Raw genomic sequence first — 21,727 nt, 5'->3', positions numbered from 1 at the left:
ATTGATTGCTTGCTTTTCCCTTTACTTAAAGGGCTGCAGTCCTCTTCTTCATTCTTTACCACACTTTCTGCACTTGCCTGGCGCCGGGGGAAACAACATCACTCACAGGGTACACGCATTCGCACTGCCAAACACAAACACACACAAGTCCTGCTTCATCTGCAAAACAATCACATAGCAAGCTCAACGCTTCATTCAAATCCTACAACATAGCAACAGGAGGAGGCCATTCACACCCGCCTGCCTGCCTGCCTGCCTGCCTGCCTGCCTGCCTGCTCCGCCATTTCAGAACATCATGGCTCATCTCTCATCCAACTCCAGAGACCTGCCTTTCGCCCATATCCCTTCATACCTTTGCTTGACAAAAACCTATCTCTCTCACATTTCAATTTCGCAATTCAGCTCCTATCAATTGCCCTTTGCGTGAGAGACTTACAAACTTCTACCACCCTTTGTGTGTAGTAATGTTTTCTCATCTCTCTCCTCAAAGGTCTGGCTCTACTTTTTAGACTCTGCCCCCTACTCCTAGAATCCCCAACCAGCGGAAATAGTTGCTCTCTATCCACCCTATCTGTTCCCCTTAATATCTTATGAACTTCCATCAGATCACCCCTTAACCTTCGAAACTCCAGAGAATACAACCCCAATTTGTGTCATCTCTCCTCGTAACTTAACCCTTGAAGTCCGGCTAGCGTTCTAGTAAACCTACGCTGCACTCCCTCCGAGGCCGATATGTCCTTCCGAAGGTGCGGTGCCCAGAACTGCTCACAGTACTCCAGGTGCGGTCTTACCAGGGTTTTGTATAGCTGCAGCATAACTTCTGCCGCCTTGTACTCTAGTCCTCTACTCACACTTTCACCAGCTACGGATAGGGACCAAGTTAAAAACAAGGACCTCAAAGGTAGCAATCTCTGCAAGGGAAAACATTTACTGGCCTGTGGCCTCCTTCTGTGCTGTACTAAGAAGTAAACTTAGCACTGACCTTTCTCACATAAAAACTCATCAACACCTGCGCTGGACTTCTGGCTAGTGTCTTCGCGACGAAAGCCCCTGAAATCATTCAATAAACACATGCCGTGATTGTTGGTCGGGTGAGGCCTTTCGGGACTTTCCGGATGCATGAACTAAAATGGGCATCAAAATGGTGATGGAGAGGCTTGTAGATTATGTGGTGTAGGCATAAGAAATGGGGCAGGCAGAGGCCCTAAGGGGTGAAATTGACCTGTCGGAGGCCCGGCAAAACCTGGGGAGAAAGGGACAGAAGTCCAAATGTTGGGTAAAGAAAATGTAGATTCAATATGAAAAGTCAGTACTTGACTGCTTACCTCACGCAATTGTAGGGTTGCCAAGCCTCCAGGATTGCCCTGGAGTCTCCAGGAATTAAAGATTAATCTCCTGGACACTGCTGCCAACCAACCGTGGAGAAACATCATAGAGGCATTAAAAGAAAAATGGTTTTTCCTTTTCTTTGAACGCTTTTCTTAATTAGTTCGAAAATTATAGCAGATGGGTCAAAAAGGATGTTTGACTGGGTCGGGTGGTTGGAAGTCATGTGATAAAACCTCCAGGAATGCGTCCAACCAGAGTTGGCAACCCTACCTACCCTTCATTGCCTTCCCCTGGCCTTAACCTTCATTAGCTTCACCATTCCTTCACTCACTCACCCAATCACTCACTCACTCACTCACTCACTCACTCACTGCTGCAAAAACGCTGCTCCCTCCTGCCTCAAAATACAGACAACCGGGGAGCAGCCTTTTCTCCTCTCCCAGGCCCAGCTGCTTAGAAAAGGCTCAAGCCCAGACCCCAATTTAAGTCACCTTGGCCCAATTCAGGCCAGAAGAAGATGTGTGCCTTTCCGCACATGGATAAAAGCAGCCGCTGGCCCCGATTTGACCGGCAGGTCGGCGAATGTTAGTCTTCATCTCAACAGGGCTGGAATACAATACAAAGTTATGCTACGGTTGTATAAAGCTCTGCTTAGACCGCATCTGGAGTACTGCGTTCAGTTCTGGGCACCACACCTCAGGAAGGATACACTGGTCTTGGAGGGGCTGCAGCGCATATTTACCAAAATGATACCGGGGCTAAAAGGGTTAAGTTGTCAGGACAGGTTGCATCGACTCGGCTCGTATTCCCTTGAGTTTAGAAGATTAAGATCTAATTGAGGTGTTTAAGATTATTAAAGGAGCTGATAGGCTCGATAGAGAAACTATTTCCTCTGGTGGGGGAGTCCGGAACAAGGGGGCATAATCTGAAAATTACAGCTAGGCAGTTCACGGGTGATGTCAGGAAGCACTTCTTCACACAAAGTGTAGTAGAAATCTGGAACTCTCTCCCCCAAAAAGCTGTTGAGGCTGGGGATCAATTGAAAATCTCAAAACCGAGATTGATTGATTTTTGTTAGGCACGGGTGTTGAGGGTTATGGAGCACAGGCGGGTAAATGGAGTTAAGGTACACATCAGTCACGAATGGCAGAACAGGCTCAAAGGGCTGAATGGCCTTCTCCCGTTCCTATGAACGTGCTGCCAGGAAATGGGCCGAGGAAAGCGAGCAACAGCGAGCGAGCGAGCGAGCGAGCGAGCGATCAGCAAAAAGACTGGCAAATGAAGGCAGCGTCGGCGTGAAGAACAGCAAACAGCGAACAAGAAAAGCCGACGGCAGTTGCTATTTCCAGGCGGTGTCCCAAGCGAGTACTGACCAGGCCTGCCTCTGACTTAGCTTGTGATATCGGATGGGATGGGGTACTTTTCAGAGGAGTGCGGTAGTAAGCGATGGCCTGCTTTGCTTCTCTTTACTTAAACGCTTGCTGCTTTGTGTATGTTTTTTGCCAGCTTATTTTCTTCATGTGTTTTTTTTTGTTGACTCTGTGTCGACTCCCTTGCCTTTGTCTGGCAGCAGGAGAATGTGCAGCAAAGGAATGGGCAAAGGAAAGCGAGAGAGAGTGCAGGAGCAAGCAGCAAAAAGCTTTGTGATTGAAGGGAGTGTGCAGAGCTGAGAGCAGCCTCTGCTGGCAAGAAAAGCCTACTGCACCTGGTATTCCCAGGCGGTCTCCCATCCAAGTACTAACCAGGCCTGACTCCGCTTAAGTTTCCGAGATCAGACGAGATCGGGCGTTCTCAGACTAGTATGGCCGTAGGCATCAATTGCTTGCTTTTCCCTTTACTTAAAGGGCTGCAGTCCTCTTCTTCATTCTTTACCACACTTTCTGCACTTGCCTGGCGCCGGGGGAAACAACATCACTCACAGGGTACACGCATTCGCACTGCCAAACACAAACACACACAAGTCCTGCTTCATCTGCAAAACAATCACATAGCAAGCTCAACGCTTCATTCAAATCCTACAACATAGCAACAGGAGGAGGCCATTCACACCCGCCTGCCTGCCTGCCTGCCTGCCTGCCTGCTCCGCCATTTCAGAACATCATGGCTCATCTCTCATCCAACTCCAGAGACCTGCCTTTCGCCCATATCCCTTCATACCTTTGCTTGACAAAAACCTATCTCTCTCACATTTCAATTTCGCAATTCAGCTCCTATCAATTGCCCTTTGCGTGAGAGACTTACAAACTTCTACCACCCTTTGTGGGTAGTAATGTTTTCTCATCTCTCTCCTCAAAGGTCTGGCTCTACTTTTTAGACTCTGCCCCCTACTCCTAGAATCCCCAACCAGCGGAAATAGTTGCTCTCTATCCACCCTATCTGTTCCCCTTAATATCTTATGAACTTCCATCAGATCACCCCTTAACCTTCGAAACTCCAGAGAATACAACCCCAATTTGTGTCATCTCTCCTCGTAACTTAACCCTTGAAGTCCGGCTAGCGTTCTAGTAAACCTACGCTGCACTCCCTCCGAGGCCGATATGTCCTTCCGAAGGTGCGGTGCCCAGAACTGCTCACAGTACTCCAGGTGCGGTCTTACCAGGGTTTTGTATAGCTGCAGCATAACTTCTGCCGCCTTGTACTCTAGTCCTCTACTCACACTTTCACCAGCTACGGATAGGGACCAAGTTAAAAACAAGGACCTCAAAGGTAGCAATCTCTGCAAGGGAAAACATTTACTGGCCTGTGGCCTCCTTCTGTGCTGTACTAAGAAGTAAACTTAGCACTGACCTTTCTCACATAAAAACTCATCAACACCTGCGCTGGACTTCTGGCTAGTGTCTTCGCGACGAAAGCCCCTGAAATCATCAATAAACACATGCCGTGATTGTTGGTCGGGAGAGGCCTTTCGGGACTTTCCGGATGCATGAACTAAAATGGGCATCAAAATGGTGATGGAGAGGCTTGTAGATTATGTGGTGTAGGCATAAGAAATGGGGCAGGCAGAGGCCCTAAGGGGTGAAATTGACCTGTCGGAGGCCCGGCAAAACCTGGGGAGAAAGGGACAGAAGTCCAAATGTTGGGTAAAGAAAATGTAGATTCAATATGAAAAGTCAGTACTTGACTGCTTACCTCACGCAATTGGAGGGTTACCAAGCCTCCAGGATTGCCCTGGAGTCTCCAGGAATTAAAGATTAATCTCCTGGACACTGCTGCCAACCAACCGTGGAGAAACATCATAGAGGCATTAAAAGAAAAATGGTTTTTCCTTTTCTTTGAACGCTTTTCTTAATTAGTTCGAAAATTATAGCAGATGGGTCAAAAAGGATGTTTGACTGGGTCGGGTGGTTGGAAGTCATGTGATAAAACCTCCAGGAATGCGTCCAACCAGAGTTGGCAACCCTACCTACCCTTCATTGCCTTCCCCTGGCCTTAACCTTCATTAGCTTCACCATTCCTTCACTCACTCACCCAATCACTCACTCACTCACTCACTCACTCACTGCTGCAAAAACGCTGCTCCCTCCTGCCTCAAAATACAGACAACCGGGGAGCAGCCTTTTCTCCTCTCCCAGGCCCAGCTGCTTAGAAAAGGCTCAAGCCCACACCCCAATTTAAGTCACCTTGGCCCAATTCAGGCCAGAAGAAGATGTCTGCCTTTCCGCACATGGATAAAAGCAGCCGCTGGCCCCGATTTGACCGGCAGGTCGGCGAATGTTAGTCTTCATCTCAACAGGGCTGGAATACAATACAAAGTTATGCTACGGTTGTATAAAACTCTGCTTAGACCGCATCTGGAGTACTGCGTTCAGTTCTGGGCACCACACCTCAGGAAGGATACACTGGCCTTGGAGGGGCTGCAGCGCACATTTACCAAAATGATACCGGGGCTAAAAGGGTTAAGTTATCAGGACAGGTTGCATCGACTAGGCTCGTATTCCCTTGAGTTTAGAAGATTAAGATCTAATTGAGGTGTTTAAGATGATTAAAGGAGCTGATAGGCTCGATAGAGAAACTATTTCCTCTGGTGGGGGAGTCCGGAACAAGGGGGCATAATCTGAAAATTACAGCTAGGCAGTTCACGGGTGATGTCAGGAAGCACTTCTTCACACAAAGTGTAGTAGAAATCTGGAACTCTCTCCCCCAAAAAGCTGTTGAGGCTGGGGATCAATTGAAAATCTCAAAACCGAGATTGATTGATTTTTGTTCGGCACGGGTATTGAGGGTTATGGAGCACAGGCGGGTAAATGGAGTTAAGGTACACATCAGTCATGAATGGCGGAACAGGCTCAAAGGGCTGAATGGCCTTCTCCCGTTCCTATGAACGTGCTGCCAGGAAATGGGCCGAGGAAAGCGAGCAACAGCGAGCGAGCGAGCGATCAGCAAAAAGACTGGCAAATGAAGGCAGCGTCGGCGTGAAGAACAGCAAACAGCGAACAAGAAAAGCCGACGGCAGTTGCTATTTCCAGGCGGTGTCCCAAGCGAGTACTGACCAGGCCTGCCTCTGACTTAGCTTGTGATATCGGATGGGATGGGGTACTTTTCAGAGGAGTGTGGTAGTAAGCGATGGCCTGCTTTGCTTCTCTTTACTTAAACGCTTGCTGCTTTGTGTATGTTTTTTGCCAGCTTATTTTCTTCATGTGTTTTTTTTTGTTGACTCTGTGTCGACTCCCTTGCCTTTGTCTGGCAGCAGGAGAATGTGCAGCAAAGGAATGGGCAAAGGAAAGCGAGAGAGAGTGCAGGAGCAAGCAGCAAAAAGCTTTGTGATTGAAGGGAGTGCGCAGAGCTGAGAGCAGCCTCTGCTGGCAAGAAAAGCCTACTGCACCTGGTATTCCCAGGCGGTCTCCCATCCAAGTACTAACCAGGCCTGACTCTGCTTAGCTTCCGAGATCAGACGAGATCGGGCGTTTTCAGACTAGTATGGCCGTAGGCATCAATTGCTTGCTTTTCCCTTTACTTAAAGGGCTGCAGTCATCTTCTTCATTCTTTACCACACTTTCTGCACTTGCCTGGCGCCGGGGGAAACAACATCACACACAGGGTACACGCATTCGCACTGCCAAACACAAACACACACAAGTCCTGCTTCATCTGCAAAACAATCACATAGCAAGCTCAACGCTTCATTCAAATCCTACAACATAGCAACAGGAGGAGGCCATTCACACCTGCCTGCCTGCCTGCCTGCCTGCTCCGCCATTTCACAACATCATGGCTCATCTCTCATCCAACTCCAGAGACCTGCCTTTCGCCCATATCCCTTCATACCTTTGCTTGACAAAAACCTATCTCTCTCACATTTCAATTTCGCAATTCAGCTCCTATCAATTGCCCTTTGCGTGAGAGACTTACAAACTTCTACCACCCTTTGTGGGTAGTAATGTTTTCTCATCTCTCTCCTCAAAGGTCTGGCTCTACTTTTTAGACTCTGCCCCTTACTCCTAGAATCCCCAACCAGCGGAAATAGTTGCTCTCTATCCACCCTATCTGTTCCCCTTAATATCTTATGAACTTCCATCAGATCACCCCTTAACCTTCGAAACTCCAGAGAATACAACCCCAATTTGTGTCATCTCTCCTCGTAACTTAACCCTTGAAGTCCGGCTAGCGTTCTAGTAAACCTACGCTGCACTCCCTCCGAGGCCGATATGTCCTTCCGAAGGTGCGGTGCCCAGAACTGCTCACAGTACTCCAGGTGCGGTCTAACCAGGGTTTTGTATAGCTGCAGCATAACTTCTGCCGCCTTGTACTCTAGTCCTCTACTCACACTTTCACCAGCTACGGATAGGGACCAAGTTAAAAACAAGGACCTCAAAGGTAGCAATCTCTGCAAGGGAAAACATTTACTGGCCTGTGGCCTCCTTCTGTGCTGTACTAAGAAGTAAACTTAGCACTGACCTTTCTCACATAAAAACTCATCAACACCTGCGCTGGACTTCTGGCTAGTGTCTTCGCGACGAAAGCCCCTGAAATCATTCAATAAACACATGCCGTGATTGTTGGTCGGGAGAGGCCTTTCGGGACTTTCCGCATGCATGAACTAAAATGGGCATCAAAATGGTGATGGAGAGGCTTGTAGATTATGTGGTGTAGGCATAAGAAATGGGGCAGGCAGAGGCCCTAAGGGGTGAAATTGACCTGTCGGAGGCCCGGCAAAACCTGGGGAGAAAGGGACAGAAGTCCAAATGTTGGGTAAAGAAAATGTAGATTCAATATGAAAAGTCAGTACTTGACTGCTTACCTCACGCAATTGGAGGGTTGCCAAGCCTCCAGGATTGCCCTGGAGTCTCCAGGAATTAAAGATTAATCTCCTGGACACTGCTGCCAACCAACCGTGGAGAAACATCATAGAGGCATTAAAAGAAAAATGGTTTTTCCTTTTCTTTGAACGCTTTTCTTAATTAGTACGAAAATTATAGCAGATGGGTCAAAAAGGATGTTTGACTGGGTCGGGTGGTTGGAAGTCATGTGATAAAACCTCCAGGAATGCGTCCAACCAGAGTTGGCAACCCTACCTACCCTTCATTGCCTTCCCCTGGCCTTAACCTTCATTAGCTTCACCATTCCTTCACTCACTCACCCAATCACTCACTCACTCACTCACTGCTGCAAAAACGCTGGTCCCTCCTGCCTCAAAATACAGACAACCGGGGAGCAGCCTTTTCTCCTCTCCCAGGCCCAGCTGCTTAGAAAAGGCTCAAGCCCACACCCCAATTTAAGTCACCTTGGCCCAATTCAGGCCAGAAGAAGATGTGTGCCTTTCCGCACATGGATAAAAGCAGCCGCTGGCCCCGATTTGACCGGCAGGTCGGCGAATGTTAGTCTTCATCTCAACAGGGCTGGAATACAATACAAATTTATGCTACGGTTGTATAAAGCTCTGCTTAGACCGCATCTGGAGTACTGCGTTCAGTTCTGGGCACCACACCTCAGGAAGGATACACTGGTCTTGGAGGGGCTGCAGCGCACATTTACCAAAATGATACCGGGGCTAAAAGGGTTAAGTTGTCAGGACAGGTTGCATCGACTCGGCTCGTATTCCCTTGAGTTGAGAAGATTAAGATCTAATTGAGGTGTTTAAGATTATTAAAGGAGCTGATAGGCTCGATAGAGAAACTATTTCCTCTGGTGGGGGAGTCCGGAACAAGGGGGCATAATCTGAAAATTACAGCTAGGCAGTTCACGGGTGATGTCAGGAAGCACTTCTTCACACAAAGTGTAGTAGAAATCTGGAACTCTCTCCCCCAAAAAGCTGTTGAGGCTGGGGATCAATTGAAAATCTCAAAACCGAGATTGATTGATTTTTGTTAGGCACGGGTGTTGAGGGTTATGGAGCACAGGCGGGTAAATGGAGTTAAGGTACACATCAGTCACGAATGGCAGAACAGGCTCAAAGGGCTGAATGGCCTTCTCCCGTTCCTATGAACGTGCTGCCAGGAAATGGGCCGAGGAAAGCGAGCAACAGCGAGCGAGCGAGCGAGCGAGCGAGCGAGCGATCAGCAAAAAGACTGGCAAATGAAGGCAGCGTCGGCGTGAAGAACAGCAAACAGCGAACAAGAAAAGCCGACGGCAGTTGCTATTTCCAGGCGGTGTCCCAAGCGAGTACTGACCAGGCCTGCCTCTGACTTAGCTTGTGATATCGGATGGGATGGGGTACTTTTCAGAGGAGTGTGGGAGTAAGCGATGGCCTGCTTTGCTTCTCTTTACTTAAACGCTTGCTGCTTTGTGTATGTTTTTTGCCAGCTTATTTTCTTCATGTGTTTTTTTTTGTTGACTCTGTGTCGACTCCCTTGCCTTTGTCTGGCAGCAGGAGAATGTGCAGCAAAGGAATGGGCAAAGGAAAGCGAGAGAGAGTGCAGGAGCAAGCAGCAAAAAGCTTTGTGATTGAAGGGAGTGCGCAGAGCTGAGAGCAGCCTCTGCTGGCAAGAAAAGCCTACTGCACCTGGTATTCCCAGGCGGTCTCCCATCCAAGTACTAACCAGGCCTGACTCTGCTTAGCTTCCGAGATCAGACAAGATCGGGCTTTTTCAGACTAGTATGGCCGTAGGCATGGATTGCTTGCTTTTCCCTTTACTTAAAGGGCTGCAGTCCTCTTCTTCATTCTTTACCACACTTTCTGCACTTGCCTGGCGCCGGGGGAAACAACATCACTCACAGGGTACACGCATTCGCACTGCCAAACACAAACACACACAAGTCCTGCTTCATCTGCAAAACAATCACATAGCAAGCTCAACGCTTCATTCAAATCCTACAACATAGCAACAGGAGGAGGCCATTCACACCCGCCTGCCTGCCTGCCTGCCTGCCTGCCTGCCTGCCTGCTCCGCCATTTCAGAACATCATGGCTCATCTCTCATCCAACTCCAGAGACCTGCCTTTCGCCCATATCCCTTCATACCTTTGCTTGACAAAAACCTATCTCTCTCACATTTCAATTTCGCAATTCAGCTCCTATCAATTGCCCTTTGCGTGAGAGACTTACAAACTTCTACCACCCTTTGTGGGTAGTAATGTTTTCTCATCTCTCTCCTCAAAGGTCTGGCTCTACTTTTTAGACTCTGCCCCCTACTCCTAGAATCCCCAACCAGCGGAAATAGTTGCTCTCTATCCACCCTATCTGTTCCCCTTAATATCTTATGAACTTCCATCAGATCACCCCTTAACCTTCGAAACTCCAGAGAATACAACCCCAATTTGTGTCATCTCTCCTCGTAACTTAACCCTTGAAGTCCGGCTAGCGTTCTAGTAAACCTACGCTGCACTCCCTCCGAGGCCGATATGTCCTTCCGAAGGTGCGGTGCCCAGAACTGCTCACAGTACTCCAGGTGCGGTCTTACCAGGGTTTTGTATAGCTGCAGCATAACTTCTGCCGCCTTGTACTCTAGTCCTCTACTCACACTTTCACCAGCTACGGATAGGGACCAAGTTAAAAACAAGGACCTCAAAGGTAGCAATCTCTGCAAGGGAAAACATTTACTGGCCTGTGGCCTCCTTCTGTGCTGTACTAAGAAGTAAACTTAGCACTGACCTTTCTCACATAAAAACTCATCAACACCTGCGCTGGACTTCTGGCTAGTGTCTTCGCGACGAAAGCCCCTGAAATCATTCAATAAACACATGCCGTGATTGTTGGTCGGGAGAGGCCTTTCGGGACTTTCCGCATGCATGAACTAAAATGGGCATCAAAATGGTGATGGAGAGGCTTGTAGATTATGTGGTGTAGGCATAAGAAATGGGGCAGGCAGAGGCCCTAAGGGGTGAAATTGACCTGTCGGAGGCCCGGCAAAACCTGGGGAGAAAGGGACAGAAGTCCAAATGTTGGGTAAAGAAAATGTAGATTCAATATGAAAAGTCAGTACTTGACTGCTTACCTCACGCAATTGGAGGGTTGCCAAGCCTCCAGGATTGCCCTGGAGTCTCCAGGAATTAAAGATTAATCTCCTGGACACTGCTGCCAACCAACCGTGGAGAAACATCATAGAGGCATTAAAAGAAAAATGGTTTTTCCTTTTCTTTGAACGCTTTTCTTAATTAGTTCGAAAATTATAGCAGATGGGTCAAAAAGGATGTTTGACTGGGTCGGGTGGTTGGAAGTCATGTGATAAAACCTCCAGGAATGCGTCCAACCAGAGTTGGCAACCCTACCTACCCTTCATTGCCTTCCCCTGGCCTTAACCTTCATTAGCTTCACCATTCCTTCACTCACTCACCCAATCACTCACTCACTCACTCACTCACTCACTCACTGCTGCAAAAACGCTGCTCCCTCCTGCCTCAAAATACAGACAACCGGGGAGCAGCCTTTTCTCCTCTCCCAGGCCCAGCTGCTTAGAAAAGGCTCAAGCCCACACCCCAATTTAAGTCACCTTGGCCCAATTCAGGCCAGAAGAAGATGTGTGCCTTTCCGCACATGGATAAAAGCAGCCGCTGGCCCCGATTTGACCGGCAGGTCGGCGAATGTTAGTCTTCATCTCAACAGGGCTGGAATACAATACAAAGTTATGCTACGGTTGTATAAAGCTCTGCTTAGACCGCATCTGGAGTACTGCGTTCAGTTCTGGGCACCACACCTCAGGAAGGATACACTGGTCTTGGAGGGGCTGCAGCGCACATTTACCAAAATGATACCGGGGCTAAAAGGGTTAAGTTGTCAGGACAGGTTGCATCGACTCGGCTCGTATTCCCTTGAGTTTAGAAGATTAAGATCTAATTGAGGTGTTTAAGATTATTAAAGGAGCTGATAGGCTCGATAGAGAAACTATTTCCTCTGGTGGGGGAGTCCGGAACAAGGGGGCATAATCTGAAAATTACAGCTAGGCAGTTCACGGGTGATGTCAGGAAGCACTTCTTCACACAAAGTGCAGTAGAAATCTGGAACTCTCTCCCCCAAAAAGCTGTTGAGGCTGGGGATCAATTGAAAATCTCAAAACCGAGATTGATTGATTTTTGTTAGGCACGGGTGTTGAGGGTTATGGAGCAAAGGCGGGTAAATGGAGTTAAGGTACACATCAGTCACGAATGGCGGAACAGGCTCAAAGGGCTGAATGGCCTTCTCCCGTTCCTATGAACGTGCTGCCAGGAAATGGGCCGACGAAAGCGAGCGAGCGAGCGATCAGCAAAAAGACTGGCAAATGAAGGCAGCGTCGGCGTGAAGAACAGCAAACAGCGAACAAGAAAAGCCGACGGCAGTTGCTATTTCCAGGCGGTGTCCCAAGCGAGTACTGACCAGGCCTGCCTCTGACTTAGCTTGTGATATCGGATGGGATGGGGTACTTTTCAGAGGAGTGTGGTAGTAAGCGATGGCCTGCTTTGCTTCTCTTTACTTAAACGCTTGCTGCTTTGTGTATGTTTTTTGCCAGCTTATTTTCTTCATGTGTTTTTTTTTGTTGACTCTGTGTCGACTCCCTTGCCTTTGTCTGGCAGCAGGAGAATGTGCAGCAAAGGAATGGGCAAAGGAAAGCGAGAGAGAGTGCAGGAGCAAGCAGCAAAAAGCTTTGTGATTGAAGGGAGTGCGCAGAGCTGAGAGCAGCCTCTGCTGGCAAGAAAAGCCTACTGCACCTGGTATTCCCAGGCGGTCTCCCATCCAAGTACTAACCAGGCCTGACTCTGCTTAAACTTCCGAGATCAGACGAGATCGGGCGTTTTCAGACTAGTATGGCCGTAGGCATTGATTGCTTGCTTTTCCCTTTACTTAAAGGGCTGCAGTCCTCTTCTTCATTCTTTACCACACTTTCTGCACTTGCCTGGCGCCGGGGGAAACAACATCACTCACAGGGTACACGCATTCGCACTGCCAAACACAAACACACACAAGTCCTGCTTCATCTGCAAAACAATCACATAGCAAGCTCAACGCTTCATTCAAATCCTACAACATAGCAACAGGAGGAGGCCATTCACACCCGCCTGCCTGCCTGCCTGCCTGCCTGCCTGCCTGCTCCGCCATTTCAGAACATCATGGCTCATCTCTCATCCAACTCCAGAGACCTGCCTTTCGCCCATATCCCTTCATACCTTTGCTTGACAAAAACCTATCTCTCTCACATTTCAATTTCGCAATTCAGCTCCTATCAATTGCCCTTTGCGTGAGAGACTTACAAACTTCTACCACCCTTTGTGTGTAGTAATGTTTTCTCATCTCTCTCCTCAAAGGTCTGGCTCTACTTTTTAGACTCTGCCCCCTACTCCTAGAATCCCCAACCAGCGGAAATAGTTGCTCTCTATCCACCCTATCTGTTCCCCTTAATATCTTATGAACTTCCATCAGATCACCCTTTAACCTTCGAAACTCCAGAGAATACAACCCCAATTTGTGTCATCTCTCCTCGTAACTTAACCCTTGAAGTCCGGCTAGCGTTCTAGTAAACCTACGCTGCACTCCCTCCGAGGCCGATATGTCCTTCCGAAGGTGCGGTGCCCAGAACTGCTCACAGTACTCCAGGTGCGGTCTTACCAGGGTTTTGTATAGCTGCAGCATAACTTCTGCCGCCTTGTACTCTAGTCCTCTACTCACACTTTCACCAGCTACGGATAGGGACCAAGTTAAAAACAAGGACCTCAAAGGTAGCAATCTCTGCAAGGGAAAACATTTACTGGCCTGTGGCCTCCTTCTGTGCTGTACTAAGAAGTAAACTTAGCACTGACCTTTCTCACATAAAAACTCATCAACACCTGCGCTGGACTTCTGGCTAGTGTCTTCGCGACGAAAGCCCCTGAAATCATTCAATAAACACATGCCGTGATTGTTGGTCGGGAGAGGCCTTTCGGGACTTTCCGCATGCATGAACTAAAATGGGCATCAAAATGGTGATGGAGAGGCTTGTAGATTATGTGGTGTAGGCATAAGAAATGGGGCAGGCAGAGGCCCTAAGGGGTGAAATTGACCTGTCGGAGGCCCGGCAAAACCTGGGGAGAAAGGGACAGAAGTCCAAATGTTGGGTAAAGAAAATGTAGATTCAATATGAAAAGTCAGTACTTGACTGCTTACCTCACGCAATTGGAGGGTTGCCAAGCCTCCAGGATTGCCCTGGAGTCTCCAGGAATTAAAGATTAATCTCCTGGACACTGCTGCCAACCAACCGTGGAGAAACATCATAGAGGCATTAAAAGAAAAATGGTTTTTCCTTTTCTTTGAACGCTTTTCTTAATTAGTTCGAAAATTATAGCAGATGGGTCAAAAAGGATGTTTGACTGGGTCGGGTGGTTGGAAGTCATGTGATAAAACCTCCAGGAATGCGTCCAACCAGAGTTGGCAACCCTACCTACCCTTCATTGCCTTCCCCTGGCCTTAACCTTCATTAGCTTCACCATTCCTTCACTCACTCACCCAATCACTCACTCACTCACTCACTCACTCACTCACTGCTGCAAAAACGCTGCTCCCTCCTGCCTCAAAATACAGACAACCGGGGAGCAGCCTTTTCTCCTCTCCCAGGCCCAGCTGCTTAGAAAAGGCTCAAGCCCACACCCCAATTTAAGTCACCTTGGCCCAATTCAGGCCAGAAGAAGATGTGTGCCTTTCCGCACATGGATAAAAGCAGCCGCTGGCCCCGATTTGACCGGCAGGTCGGCGAATGTTAGTCTTCATCTCAACAGGGCTGGAATACAATACAAAGTTATGCTACGGTTGTATAAAGCTCTGCTTAGACCGCATCTGGAGTACTGCGTTCAGTTCTGGGCACCACACCTCAGGAAGGATACACTGGTCTTGGAGGGGCTGCAGCGCACATTTACCAAAATGATACCGGGGCTAAAAGGGTTAAGTTGTCAGGACAGGTTGCATCGACTCGGCTCGTATTCCCTTGAGTTTAGAAGATTAAGATCTAATTGAGGTGTTTAAGATTATTAAAGGAGCTGATAGGCTCGATAGAGAAACTATTTCCTCTGGTGGGGGAGTCCGGAACAAGGGGGCATAATCTGAAAATTACAGCTAGGCAGTTCACGGGTGATGTCAGGAAGCACTTCTTCACACAAAGTGCAGTAGAAATCTGGAACTCTCTCCCCCAAAAAGCTGTTGAGGCTGGGGATCAATTGAAAATCTCAAAACCGAGATTGATTGATTTTTGTTAGGCACGGGTGTTGAGGGTTATGGAGCAAAGGCGGGTAAATGGAGTTAAGGTACACATCAGTCACGAATGGCGGAACAGGCTCAAAGGGCTGAATGGCCTTCTCCCGTTCCTATGAACGTGCTGCCAGGAAATGGGCCGACGAAAGCGAGCGAGCGAGCGATCAGCAAAAAGACTGGCAAATGAAGGCAGCGTCGGCGTGAAGAACAGCAAACAGCGAACAAGAAAAGCCGACGGCAGTTGCTATTTCCAGGCGGTGTCCCAAGCGAGTACTGACCAGGCCTGCCTCTGACTTAGCTTGTGATATCGGATGGGATGGGGTACTTTTCAGAGGAGTGTGGTAGTAAGCGATGGCCTGCTTTGCTTCTCTTTACTTAAACGCTTGCTGCTTTGTGTATGTTTTTTGCCAGCTTATTTTCTTCATGTGTTTTTTTTTGTTGACTCTGTGTCGACTCCCTTGCCTTTGTCTGGCAGCAGGAGAATGTGCAGCAAAGGAATGGGCAAAGGAAAGCGAGAGAGAGTGCAGGAGCAAGCAGCAAAAAGCTTTGTGATTGAAGGGAGTGCGCAGAGCTGAGAGCAGCCTCTGCTGGCAAGAAAAGCCTACTGCACCTGGTATTCCCAGGCGGTCTCCCATCCAAGTACTAACCAGGCCTGACTCTGCTTAAGCTTCCGAGATCAGACGAGATCGGGCGTTTTCAGACTAGTATGGCCGTAGGCATTGATTGCTTGCTTTTCCCTTTACTTAAAGGGCTGCAGTCCTCTTCTTCATTCTTTACCACACTTTCTGCACTTGCCTGGCGCCGGGGGAAACAACATCACTCACAGGGTACACGCATTCGCACTGCCAAACACAAACACACACAAGTCCTGCTTCATCTGCAAAACAATCACATAGCAAGCTCAACGCTTCATTCAAATCCTACAACATAGCAACAGGAGGAGGCCATTCACACCCGCCTGCCTGCCTGCCTGCCTGCCTGCCTGCCTGCTCCGCCATTTCAGAACATCATGGCTCATCTCTCATCCAACTCCAGAGACCTGCCTTTCGCCCATATCCCTTCATACCTTTGCTTGACAAAAACCTATCTCTCTCACATTTCAATTTCGCAATTCAGCTCCTATCAATTGCCCTTTGCGTGAGAGACTTACAAACTTCTACCACCCTTTGTGTGTAGTAATGTTTTCTCATCTCTCTCCTCAAAGGTCTGGCTCTACTTTTTAGACTCTGCCCCCTACTCCTAGAATCCCCAACCAGCGGAAATAGTTGCTCTCTATCCACCCTATCTGTTCCCCTTAATATCTTATGAACTTCCATCAGATCACCCTTTAACCTTCGAAACTCCAGAGAATACAACCCCAATTTGTGTCATCTCTCCTCGTAACTTAACCCTTGAAGTCCGGCTAGCGTTCTAGTAAACCTACGCTGCACTCCCTCCGAGGCCGATATGTCCTTCCGAAGGTGCGGTGCCCAGAACTGCTCACAGTACTCCAGGTGCGGTCTTACCAGGGTTTTGTATAGCTGCAGCATAACTTCTGCCGCCTTGTACTCTAGTCCTCTACTCACACTTTCACCAGCTACGGATAGGGACCAAGTTAAAAACAAGGACCTCAAAGGTAGCAATCTCTGCAAGGGAAAACATTTACTGGCCTGTGGCCTCCTTCTGTGCTGTACTAAGAAGTAAACTTAGCACTGACCTTTCTCACATAAAAACTCATCAACACCTGCGCTGGACTTCTGGCTAGTGTCTTCGCGACGAAAGCCCCTGAAATCATTCAATAAACACATGCCGTGATTGTTGGTCGGGAGAGGCCTTTCGGGACTTTCCGCATGCATGAACTAAAATGGGCATCAAAATGGTGATGGAGAGGCTTGTAGATTATGTGGTGTAGGCATAAGAAATGGGGCAGGCAGAGGCCCTAAGGGGTGAAATTGACCTGTCGGAGGCCCGGCAAAACCTGGGGAGAAAGGGACAGAAGTCCAAATGTTGGGTAAAGAAAATGTAGATTCAATATGAAAAGTCAGTACTTGACTGCTTACCTCACGCAATTGGAGGGTTGCCAAGCCTCCAGGATTGCCCTGGAGTCTCCAGGAATTAAAGATTAATCTCCTGGACACTGCTGCCAACCAACCGTGGAGAAACATCATAGAGGCATTAAAAGAAAAATGGTTTTTCCTTTTCTTTGAACGCTTTTCTTAATTAGTTCGAAAATTATAGCAGATGGGTCAAAAAGGATGTTTGACTGGGTCGGGTGGTTGGAAGTCATGTGATAAAACCTCCAGGAATGCGTCCAACCAGAGTTGGCAACCCTACCTACCCTTCATTGCCTTCCCCTGGCCTTAACCTTCATTAGCTTCACCATTCCTTCACTCACTCACCCAATCACTCACTCACTCACTCACTCACTCACTCACTGCTGCAAAAACGCTGCTCCCTCCTGCCTCAAAATACAGACAACCGGGGAGCAGCCTTTTCTCCTCTCCCAGGCCCAGCTGCTTAGAAAAGGCTCAAGCCCACACCCCAATTTAAGTCACCTTGGCCCAATTCAGGCCAGAAGAAGATGTGTGCCTTTCCGCACATGGATAAAAGCAGCCGCTGGCCCCGATTTGACCGGCAGGTCGGCGAATGTTAGTCTTCATCTCAACAGGGCTGGAATACAATACAAAGTTATGCTACGGTTGTATAAAGCTCTGCTTAGACCGCATCTGGAGTACTGCGTTCAGTTCTGGGCACCACACCTCAGGAAGGATACACTGGTCTTGGAGGGGCTGCAGCGCACATTTACCAAAATGATACCGGGGCTAAAAGGGTTAAGATGTCAGGACAGGTTGCATCGACTCGGCTCGTATTCCCTTGAGTTTAGAAGATTAAGATCTAATTGAGGTGTTTAAGATTATTAAAGGAGCTGATAGGCTCGATAGAGAAACTATTTCCTCTGGTGGGGGAGTCCGGAACAAGGGGGCATAATCTGAAAATTACAGCTAGGCAGTTCACGGGTGATGTCAGGAAGCACTTCTTCACACAAAGTGCAGTAGAAATCTGGAACTCTCTCCCCCAAAAAGCTGTTGAGGCTGGGGATCAATTGAAAATCTCAAAACCGAGATTGATTGATTTTTGTTAGGCACGGGTGTTGAGGGTTATGGAGCAAAGGCGGGTAAATGGAGTTAAGGTACACATCAGTCACGAATGGCGGAACAGGCTCAAAGGGCTGAATGGCCTTCTCCCGTTCCTATGAACGTGCTGCCAGGAAATGGGCCGACGAAAGCGAGCGAGCGAGCGATCAGCAAAAAGACTGGCAAATGAAGGCAGCGTCGGCGTGAAGAACAGCAAACAGCGAACAAGAAAAGCCGACGGCAGTTGCTATTTCCAGGCGGTGTCCCAAGCGAGTACTGACCAGGCCTGCCTCTGACTTAGCTTGTGATATCGGATGGGATGGGGTACTTTTCAGAGGAGTGTGGTAGTAAGCGATGGCCTGCTTTGCTTCTCTTTACTTAAACGCTTGCTGCTTTGTGTATGTTTTTTGCCAGCTTATTTTCTTCATGTGTTTTTTTTTGTTGACTCTGTGTCGACTCCCTTGCCTTTGTCTGGCAGCAGGAGAATGTGCAGCAAAGGAATGGGCAAAGGAAAGCGAGAGAGAGTGCAGGAGCAAGCAGCAAAAAGCTTTGTGATTGAAGGGAGTGCGCAGAGCTGAGAGCAGCCTCTGCTGGCAAGAAAAGCCTACTGCACCTGGTATTCCCAGGCAGTCTCCCATCCAAGTACTAACCACGCCTGACTCTGCTTAAGCTTCCGAGATCAGACGAGATCGGGCGTTTTCAGACTAGTATGGCCGTAGGCATCAATTGCTTGCTTTTCCCTTTACTTAAAGGGCTGCAGTCCTCTTCTTCATTCTTTACCACACTTTCTGCACTTGCCTGGCGCCGGGGGAAACAACATCACTCACAGGGTACACGCATTCGCACTGCCAAACACAAACACACACAAGTCCTGCTTCATCTGCAAAACAATCACATAGCAAGCTCAACGCTTCATTCAAATCCTACAACATAGCAACAGGAGGAGGCCATTCACACCCGCCTGCCTGCCTGCCTGCCTGCCTGCCTGCCTGCCTGCTCCGCCATTTCAGAACATCATGGCTCATCTCTCATCCAACTCCAGAGACCTGCCTTTCGCCCATATCCCTTCATACCTTTGCTTGACAAAAACCTATCTCTCTCACATTTCAATTTCGCAATTCAGCTCCTATCAATTGCCCTTTGCGTGAGAGACTTACAAACTTCTACCACCCTTTGTGGGTAGTAATGTTTTCTCATCTCTCTCCTCAAAGGTCTGGCTCTACTTTTTAGACTCTGCCCCCTACTCCAAGAATCCCCAACCAGCGGAAATAGTTGCTCTCTATCCACCCTATCTGTTCCCCTTAATATCTTATGAACTTCCATCAGATCACCCCTTAACCTTCGAAACTCCACAGAATACAACCCCAATTTGTGTCATCTATCCTCGTAACTTAACCCTTGAAGTCCGGCTAGCGTTCTAGTAAACCTACGCTGCACTCCCTCCGAGGCCGATATGTCCTTCCGAAGGTGCGGTGCCCAGAACTGCTCACAGTACTCCAGGTGCGGTCTAACCAGGGTTTTGTATAGCTGCAGCATAACTTCTGCCGCCTTGTACTCTAGTCCTCTACTCACACTTTCACCAGCTACGGATAGGGACCAAGTTAAAAACAAGGACCTCAAAGGTAGCAATCTCTGCAAGGGAAAACATTTACTGGCCTGTGGCCTCCTTCTGTGCTGTACTAAGAAGTAAACTTAGCACTGACCTTTCTCACATAAAAACTCATCAACACCTGCGCTGGACTTCTGGCTAGTGTCTTCGCGACGAAAGCCCCTGAAATCATTCAATAAACACATGCCGTGATTGTTGGTCGGGAGAGGCCTTTCGGGACTTTCCGGATGCATGAACTAAAATGGGCATCAAAATGGTGATGGAGAGGCTTGTAGATTATGTGGTGTAGGCATAAGAAATGGGGCAGGCAGAGGCCCTAAGGGGTGAAATTGACCTGTCGGAGGCCCGGCAAAACCTGGGGAGAAAGGGACAGAAGTCCAAATGTTGGGTAAAGAAAATGTAGATTCAATATGAAAAGTCAGTACTTGACTGCTTACCTCACGCAATTGTAGGGTTGCCAAGCCTCCAGGATTGCCCTGGAGTCTCCAGGAATTAAAGATTAATCTCCTGGACACTGCTGCCAACCAACCGTGGAGAAACATCATAGAGGCATTAAAAGAAAAATGGTTTTTCCTTTTCTTTGAACGCTTTTCTTAATTAGTTCGAAAATTATAGCAGATGGGTCAAAAAGGATGTTTGACTGGGTCGGGTGGTTGGAAGTCATGTGATAAAACCTCCAGGAATGCGTCCAACCAGAGTTGGCAACCCTACCTACCCTTCATTGCCTTCCCCTGGCCTTAACCTTCATTAGCTTCACCATTCCTTCACTCACTCACCCAATCACTCACTCACTCACTCACTCACTCACTCACTGCTGCAAAAACGCTGCTCCCTCCTGCCTCAAAATACAGACAACCGGGGAGCAGCCTTTTCTCCTCTCCCAGGCCCAGCTGCTTAGAAAAGGCTCAAGCCCACACCCCAATTTAAGTCACCTTGGCCCAATTCAGGCCAGAAGAAGATGTGTGCCTTTCCGCACATGGATAAAAGCAGCCGCTGGCCCCGATTTGACCGGCAGGTCGGCGAATGTTAGTCTTCATCTCAACAGGGCTGGAATACAATACAAAGTTATGCTACGGTTGTATAAAGCTCTGCTTAGACCGCATCTGGAGTACTGCGTTCAGTTCTGGGCACCACACCTCAGGAAGGATACACTGGTCTTGGAGGGGCTGCAGCGCACATTTACCAAAATGATACCGGGGCTAAAAGGGTTAAGTTGTCAGGACAGGTTGCATCGACTCGGCTCGTATTCCCTTGAGTTTAGAAGATTAAGATCTAATTGAGGTGTTTAAGATTATTAAAGGAGCTGATAGGCTCGATAGAGAAACTATTTCCTCTGGTGGGGGAGTCCGGAACAAGGGGGCATAATCTGAAAATTACAGCTAGGCAGTTCACGGGTGATGTCAGGAAGCACTTCTTCACACAAAGTGCAGTAGAAATCTGGAACTCTCTCCCCCAAAAAGCTGTTGAGGCTGGGGATCAATTGAAAATCTCAAAACCGAGATTGATTGATTTTTGTTAGGCACGGGTGTTGAGGGTTATGGAGCAAAGGCGGGTAAATGGAGTTAAGGTACACATCAGTCACGAATGGCGGAACAGGCTCAAAGGGCTGAATGGCCTTCTCCCGTTCCTATGAACGTGCTGCCAGGAAATGGGCCGACGAAAGCGAGCGAGCGAGCGATCAGCAAAAAGACTGGCAAATGAAGGCAGCGTCGGCGTGAAGAACAGCAAACAGCGAACAAGAAAAGCCGACGGCAGTTGCTATTTCCAGGCGGTGTCCCAAGCGAGTACTGACCAGGCCTGCCTCTGACTTAGCTTGTGATATCGGATGGGATGGGGTACTTTTCAGAGGAGTGTGGTAGTAAGCGATGGCCTGCTTTGCTTCTCTTTACTTAAACGCTTGCTGCTTTGTGTATGTTTTTTGCCAGCTTATTTTCTTCATGTGTTTTTTTTTGTTGACTCTGTGTCGACTCCCTTGCCTTTGTCTGGCAGCAGGAGAATGTGCAGCAAAGGAATGGGCAAAGGAAAGCGAGAGAGAGTGCAGGAGCAAGCAGCAAAAAGCTTTGTGATTGAAGGGAGTGCGCAGAGCTGAGAGCAGCCTCTGCTGGCAAGAAA

The 21,727-nt window shown here is 48.4% G+C and overlaps 4 non-coding genes and 2 pseudogenes across 4 annotated transcripts; all 6 read right to left on the bottom strand.

Moving 5' to 3' along the window:
* Positions 1–3,022: 3,022 nt before the first annotated feature.
* LOC137322338 (5S ribosomal RNA) lies at positions 3,023–3,142 on the bottom strand (annotated as a pseudogene).
* A 2,997-nt stretch (positions 3,143–6,139) lies between these two features.
* LOC137322219 (5S ribosomal RNA) lies at positions 6,140–6,258 on the bottom strand. Its single transcript, XR_010962976.1, has one exon. It is a non-coding gene; the product is annotated as a 5S ribosomal RNA (ribosomal RNA).
* Positions 6,259–9,256: 2,998 nt separating this feature from the next.
* LOC137322293 (5S ribosomal RNA) lies at positions 9,257–9,375 on the bottom strand. Its single transcript, XR_010963048.1, has one exon. It is a non-coding gene; the product is annotated as a 5S ribosomal RNA (ribosomal RNA).
* A 3,000-nt stretch (positions 9,376–12,375) lies between these two features.
* On the bottom strand, positions 12,376–12,495 carry LOC137322255 (5S ribosomal RNA). Its single transcript, XR_010963012.1, has one exon. It is a non-coding gene; the product is annotated as a 5S ribosomal RNA (ribosomal RNA).
* Positions 12,496–15,491: 2,996 nt separating this feature from the next.
* On the bottom strand, positions 15,492–15,611 carry LOC137322265 (5S ribosomal RNA). Its single transcript, XR_010963021.1, has one exon. It is a non-coding gene; the product is annotated as a 5S ribosomal RNA (ribosomal RNA).
* Positions 15,612–18,607: 2,996 nt separating this feature from the next.
* LOC137322356 (5S ribosomal RNA) lies at positions 18,608–18,727 on the bottom strand (annotated as a pseudogene).
* Positions 18,728–21,727: the final 3,000 nt, after the last annotated feature.

Source organism: Heptranchias perlo, chromosome 5 (assembly GCF_035084215.1).
Source record: "Heptranchias perlo isolate sHepPer1 chromosome 5, sHepPer1.hap1, whole genome shotgun sequence".
In the NCBI taxonomy this organism is placed as follows: Eukaryota; Metazoa; Chordata; class Chondrichthyes; order Hexanchiformes; family Hexanchidae; genus Heptranchias; species Heptranchias perlo.
The sequence above is the reverse complement of the archived record's forward strand: the minus strand, read 5'-3'. Positions and strand labels throughout refer to the sequence as shown.